The sequence below is a fragment of the Passer montanus genome, unplaced genomic scaffold (genome assembly GCF_014805655.1).
Source record: "Passer montanus isolate IOZ18808 unplaced genomic scaffold, ASM1480565v1 scaffold7, whole genome shotgun sequence".
NCBI classification, from domain to species: Eukaryota; Metazoa; Chordata; class Aves; order Passeriformes; family Passeridae; genus Passer; species Passer montanus.
Window position 1 is genome coordinate 5,258,999 of NW_024372147.1, and position 7,931 is coordinate 5,266,929.

Sequence of the window (7,931 nt, forward strand, 5' to 3'; positions counted from 1 at the left end):
AAAGCAGAAGTGCATGTATCAGCAAAAGAATAATGAGGTTGGTTGCTCCACAGCTCTTGCCAAAAGTGCCACCAGGATGCAGGGCTACAGACTTCTGGAGAGCAGGTTTTTCTACAGGAGGACCCCCCAGCTGCTACCAGAGCCGTGAAGGGGCTGGTCAAAGACATGTAGCTGGAGCCTGTCTGTTTCTCACCCCTTGACTGATGGCAGATTCCCTGTCTTTTTACAGCTCTGTGAGGAAATATACCTAAATTTTTGGCCCATAAAGCAGCACCTCTCCAAGAGCACTGAACTCGAGAGCACCTGGCTGAACAATCAGCAGCAGGAATAGCATTTGCTAACACTGGTACCCAAGCCATGACTTCTCACCCACCCCACTCATATCTTCTCTTTTGCACTTCGTCAGTCTCTGTGTTTCTACACTGCAGCCACCTAGCTTTGTGTCTCCTACACAATTTTGATCTATCTCCCTGAAAAGGGAAGACTCTCTGGGAATCTAAGCCACCAATGTGATTTCAGAAAAATTCATAGCATGCCCAAGTTTAGGGAAGAAGCTTTAGCACTTCATTGTAAGGACTTTTTAAAAATCCTGTATCAGCATATGGGAACTTGCCATACCACGTCAGTTAAGTAACACTGGTAATCTCTTCTTCCTTACTAACAACAGATCTATTGTCTTTCTGGAATTCAGAAACATCTTAACAATTCCTCTCATCTTTGCTGCTATTTCCCGTTCAGTTTCTGAGTTCCTTATCTTCTCTTGCTCAAAATGTTGTCTCATTAATCATAACTACCTCTGTCTTAAATACCTGTTATTGAATATTTTTTTTTGTAATAGGATAATAAAACACTGCACCATATTTTGTCATAGACAGCACAGCTGTAATCTATAGTGTGTTTTATGCTTATTGTCCCTCAACCAATGGAAATTGCTTTTCCTTCTTGTTTACCCTAGAATGGGACATAGTGTGTGTCCAGTCAAGTTCAGATTGTGTTGCTCTCATTTCATTAATCCTCATGTGTTCCACTTGAGAGGAATAGCAGATTTGTCTTTACAAACAAGCTGTGGGTCTGCTGGTAGATAAAACTAGCACTGGGAGATAAACAAACAATGGGAAGGATTCCACGGATTGATGAATAGAAAAAGATATTTGCTTTTACAAATAAACTTTAGGTTTGCTGATCAATGAAATTAGACACTGAAAGATGAAAGAAAAAATGGGGAAGAAAAACCCCTAAAGTCCATATCAATTAAGAATTAAAAGGGAGTGTTATAAATTAGAGGGAAATCTTTGGTATCAGGCATATTGGGAAGTCTGTGCCTCTCAAGTACCTCAGCCAATGAGGAAAGAGAGAAGGGAAATGTGGCTGGGAAATTAGGATAAAAAGGGAGGCTGCATCCTCCAAAAATTTGAGAGACCCCATGGGAATGCCCCATGGCCTCTCCCTTTATTCGAATAAGGTAAAAGGACTCTTCCGTCTCCTTTTTGGAAATAAACCTCTGATATTTGTGGATTAATTTTCCTAACACACTCAATAGAACCAAAAGTGGCAGCGGCAGTGTTGAGAGCAGCTGCAAAGTTTCTGGGATCCTTGTTATCACTGCGATGAACTGCTAGGTGTCCTGCAGCATACTGTAATCAGCAGCACATCGCCTTCAGCCAGCTAACCTGCCTGACTGAAGATGTGAGTGGGGAAGGAGACTCAAGAAGTGCCATGACCCAGGATATGCCTGGAGCAGGACACACCAAGGCCCACTGCTAGTGAGGTCTGTGTCTTCTCCACTAGAACTTCACATCTTGTTGGTAAAACTAACAATCTCAGTTCTCTTTAATAGCAATGTAAAACAGAAGTAATCCAAATCATTTAAATGAGCATAAGTAATGGAATGAGGGACAAAAATTCTCTTCTATCCTACATTTTAACAGTAATTACATTTTTTTTCCAGAGAATAATCACCACTTTCTAGAACTGAGCTTGTAATAGTATTGCAGTAATTAAATATAGGAACTGGAATTTTTGAGACTTCATTTTAGACAACATAATACCCCTTTCAGATTAAAAAAAAAAATTATAAGGTAAACATCATTCTAAGAATAAACTCAAAGCAACACCCACACTCAGCAATCTGGGACATTTCAGCTCCTAAGCTCCCTTATATCACAGGTTTTTGAGATGGGTTGCTAGATTAATATATTCTGTAAAACAGCCTAAAGATAATCCAAACATTATCAGTCAGACATGAAACAACCATTCATTGCCCTTTAAATACTTAAATTAAATAAATTGCTCTTTCACAGTTCTATGCTGCAGTACGAGGAGATCATGGTTTCTCAGGGATGTACAGCAACTTGTCTCCCAATTGCCTGTGGTGATAGGAATCTTTTCCATTTGTGAGCCACATTGGTTAATGGAGGCAAGAGATTCAGGCCTTGCAAGTCACATCAGAGCTGTGGCCATCTCTGGTGATGCCCTGATTCAAGTAAAGCACTGCTTATCTGGCTCTTCACTCTTGTGCAATTGATCAACTCTCTTCTGTATTCTTGGACCTCTGCTCTACACAGAGCTGAATTGGGCTAAGCTATCAATTGTCCACAAAAGAAGATTTCTTCCCAACCTGAACTACAATTTGCTCTGCAATGTGTAAGTTTGTCAAGCCTTGAAATGTGTATTTTCTGACCTTGTCTGGAACTGAACTTTCCAAATTCACTCACACCTAAGCACTGATCATTTGCTTTATACTGAGTAGGGCTCCATCCCAATGTCTTTTGCACAGACAGGCACACAGAGTGTTTGCAAGCACTTCAGCAGAGAGCAACGAAAAGCATGATACTGTAAATATCTGATCCCCTTCTGCTATTGTGGATCTTTCCCATCAGTATCTCCTGTGACAGAGAACTTCCTAGCCTTTCACAATTTTCTAAATGTTTCTTTGGTTTAATCTGACTGAGATCAGACTGGTATACAAGGTTATTCTTTGTGCTTAAAAGACATTAAGAGGAGCCTTTCACATTCTCTGGGGGTTAACATAGAGGATAATGGATACCAACACTCCAGATTGTCTATGCTGTCTTTATAGCATCTTCCTCTGTGAATACAATTTTATTATTCTACAGACATATCTTCCTGTCTACTTCTGGCTCAGTCTTATTCCAGAACTAAACTGCTTTAAAAGATGCTTTTTTGCAAAATGTCTTCCTTTCACAGACATGGTGAGAGACACACAAAGTGTGTGCTGCTTCATATCTCATCCACAGACATCTGATCCTTTAAGTAAATTACTCAATGCTTTTCATTCTGCATGACCATTCTTAATATAATAAGCTCTGTATTTTGTACAGTCAGGAATGAGCATCTTAAGTGAATTGTCTAAACAAAGTTTTTAGGAAAGTAAGAACCAGAAGCAAATATACTGAGCACAATAGTCTTCCACTGCTTTGTTTTCTTTCAGTAAAGATTTAGCAATGCTCAGTAGCATTTTGGCTCAGTATTTAAAAGTGTTATTTCAGTATTGCAGAGCTGTGGCAATTCTGTGCTGTGAACTTCCCATATTATTATTATTCATTTTTCCAATTCTGACCATCGATTGTCACACAAACATCTATCATTTTGCAAGGTGTCACACTGATTGTGGTACAAATCTTGAACTAAGACTTATACTAGCATTTCTCCAAAGTAAAACGTTTGCTTCATCACAGAGTGGTTTGTGTTGTAAGGCGCCTTCAAAGATAATCTATTCCAACTCCCCTGCTGGGGGTAGGGACTCCTTCCACTAGAACAGGTTCTTCAGAGCTCCATCCAAACTTGAACACTCCTTCTAGGGATGGGACATCCACAGCTTCTCTGGGCAGCCTGTTCTAGTGCCTTACTACCCTCACCATGAAAAAAATTCTTCCTTGTGTCCTATCTAATCCTAATATTTTCAGTTTAAAGTTTAAAACAGTTATCCTCTTGTCCTCAAAGTACAAATCCTTATAAAAAGTCTTGCTCTGTATAAGCTCCCTTTGTGTACTGAAAGACCACAGTAAGGTCTCCTCAAATCTCTTCAGTGTCAACAGGAGAACTGTGGAACTATTTCCATCTCGGATAAATAAGTCACATATAAGGGTATATATAAAATCATGGGAATCAGCACAATCAGAATACAAATTAAAACTTCATAAAACAAGGGTATCTAATATTCACTCATACATAGTATCTTTTAAAATATAAAGGATCTGTGGTTGATTTTCTGAATGCATTTCCTGGCATGTGTACCAGGATATGACTGGAAGGCATTATGGCAGGTCATGTTTCAACCTTCCTGCTCAAACAGGGTCATCCTAGAGTACAAGGCACAGAATTGTGTCCAGACAATTCTTGAATTTTCCCAGTGGAGGAGACCCCATAACCTCTGTGCGCAATCTGTTCCATAGCTCAGTCAAGTTCTTTATATTCAAAGGAAAGGTCCTGTGCATCCATTTGTGCTCAGCACCACCAAGCAGAGCCTGGATCCACCTTCTTGATGCCCTCCCTTCAGATACTTATTGATCAGGTCCCCTCTCAGTCATCTCCTCTCTGGGCTGAACAGGCCCAGCTCCCTCAGCCTGTCCTCCTAAGAGACATGCTCCAGTCCCCTCATCACCTTTGCTGCAGTGCACTCAATTTGCTTCCGAAGCTCCATGTCTTTGTTGTGCTGAGAAGCTCAGAAGTGGACACAGCACTCCAAATGTGTCTCACCAGGGCTGAGCAGAAGAGCAGGATGATCTCCCTTGGCCTGCTGGCACTGCTCTTCCTTGTACACACCAGGACATCACTGGCCTTCTTGGCCACAAGGGCAAAATTTTGGGTTTTTTTTCCATTCAGGAGCATCTACCAACCAGCACTGAGATGTCAAGCCAATCAAAGCTTGGAAGAGAGCTCCCATCAGAATTCCAGATGTGGTTGTCTTCTCTGTGTCAAATGTAGTACAGACAGAAGTAATAGTCTGGCTTTACACATACAAATGTGCAAACTTTGCATGAAAAAGCTAAAGGTTTCATGTTAATACAGTGGATTATTTTTCACTTACTGAAATGTATACTCTATTGCCAGTTAACGATTCTGACTAGGGCTGTCAAACAAGCAATTTGATTTCAAAGTAATGCTGTAATTAAAACTACTGCTGGTGGGCATCTGGAACACAAGGGGACTGCTGCTCTCATCATAACAGAGATTTAAAGAACTGAATAGAGAATTTTCTTCATCTGCAGCTATCGCTGCAATATGGATCAAGTAAATTATACATTGGGGATACATTGTGTGGTTGTACAGGGAAAGTGAGAGTGTAGTTCAATCCTGTCATTTAACTGACACACAGGAGTGAGTTCTGCCTTGCTTCCCAATCTAGCCATGTTTTTGCTACAGCCCTTATGGTCACAGAGACACAAAATAAGCAGTATTCCTCCCAGGTGAAGAGCGTAAGGAAGCAAGGCAGAGGGCCACCTCTTCAAAGTGGTACACCAATAGGTGAAAAATAACAAGTTAATGTTGTACTATATTCTTAATGTTTTTCTTCTGTTTCTATTCCTCTCCTTTAAATTTACACAAACTAACTCTAAACCCTGCAATATATCCTCCTATTCACCAGCTGCCACCCAGATACATACACCCTGCTCATACCTCACCACTAACTTGGTCCGATGCTTCCTTCAGAAGTCACAGAGCACATAGCTCTGGTGTCAGTGTCTATCACCCTTTCTCTTGCCACACCTGAGGACACACAGCACCGCAGCAATGTCCTGTCTTACACCAAACTACTTCACATCACTAGATAGGTTTAGGAAACTGAAGACAAGCTTCCATGACATACCAAACAGGAAGAGGTACCATTTAGGTGGCTTAGTGAAACCCTCCACAAACAGTATTTCAGTACTGAGAGACTAGAGCTGACAATACAACGCATATTACTGTCACATGTGCTGTGACATCAGGCAAAGCACAATCACAACTGGGTCAAACATTAACATGTTAACATTAGTCTAACGCTAAGACCAAAGGGTGCATCTTCACAATAAAAATGTGCCCAAAAGCAGCATGACTGGGGCTGCCCTGGAAAGAAAGAAAAGCCATATGCCAGTGTGACCCTATTACCAGCCCAAAGGCTTTCCAGATTTTATAATTCTTTAGGTCTGGTTTGCTGGGCTTCAAAACCTAGCACCACCAGAGTGTAAAACTTCCATGTAGTTGTTTCAATTCCAAAGACTGCTGCTTATTCCATGGAAGACTATTTACTAAGTTTTCCAGTAGAGTTTGTTCCTACCATCCTTACTTTTAGCAATATGTCTCTCAAATCTCTTCAGATTACATCATGGAACTACAATATAGAATCATACCCAGATCGGCTCCACGGAAGACTATTTACTAAGTTTTACAGTAAAGAGTTTGTTACTACCATCCTTAGTTTTAGCAATATGTCTCTCAAATATCTTCAGATTACATCATGGAACTACAATATAGAATCATACCCAGATCGGTTTGTTATATTAAAAATTCTAAGCAGTTTAATGGCAATTTCTCTCACAATAGTTTAGCAAATTTCCACTTTCTTACATGATTTCTTTACATCTCTTTTGTAATTAATCCATTTACCAAAATATACAATTTTTTTCTTTTTATGCCTAGTGTAAAGGTAGGAGATATAATTTCAATTTTCTCAGATTTCAGAAAATGTACAGCTTTTGGTTTCCTTACAGCAACAACAGCTTTTGGTTTCCTTACACATTTATTCTTCAGCTACTTGAAAAAAATAAATCTCTCCTTGCATCTCTTTGATCACTCTCCTCCAACCATTCAGTAATCCATCAGTAATTATAACTTCTTAGTTTCTTTAGCTTAAAAGGGTGTTATTTACCACAGACTGTCATGAATCCTGGTTTTAAATTATCAAGAGTCCAATTGCTGACTGGAATGGGGAATCTTCTTCCTAATTAAATGGACTGATTTAATGTAAAAACTTGCAACATTTCACTTTTTAATTAGGCATAACGTTATTAAGTACAAAAATGATCATCCTCATTTTATTTTCTACTCAGAGAATGAAATACAGTGAAAATTAAACAAATACCAATACAGTGCCAGACCTAGTAACAATTTCAGCATACCTTTGCAACTACTAATACATCAGTATATGATGTCTTTTATTCCTGATTCATTCCAAATACTTACTTGAATGTCAGGAATAGGCTTAAGCTTTTTACATACAAACACCCTGGGGTATTGAAAAATATTAAGTTAAAAGTTGAAAAGAAAAAAATGGGATTAATTTAAATAGAAACAAGAAAATACAGAGCATCAACTTACAGAAGAGCACAACTTACTCCCCACACTGCTACCTGTATGAATCATTTCTCTCCACTAGAATTACTAGTTAAACAAGGATGTGGCAATCCAGACTTCCAATTCTTATTTAATTCTTGCTTGGCTTACCGATGCTAACTAACATAGGAAGATCTTATTGTAGCCAACTGACAGGAATCTCTGAGACATGGTCCCTTCCTGAAGGTTGACACCTGGGCTAAAGCATCCCTCACTGAACACAGCAGATACAGAGGGAGCATGCAGCTTTCTCTTTTTAGGCCAGGTCTGGGAAAGACAGTGGCCAAAGACTTTTTTACTACAAAGGAGAGTGCTAGAACATACTTTTATGAAATCAAACTCAAGAGCTAGGAGATAGAGATCATTCATTAGAAAAGGAATTCAAAGAATTGTTCATTGAAAAGAGCTTGTCTTATGATTCCCTGTCCATATGGGCCAACTCAGGTGAGATCAGCATTTTCTTTATTTTTAACACCTTTTAATGTCTCCAGACATTCATATCAAACCAAAAGAGCCCTACTTCCAAATACTGTAATTACTAACCCGGTTTGCAAGTGCTGATGAGAAAAAAAGACCAGGAGTCTCAGCAACAGGTT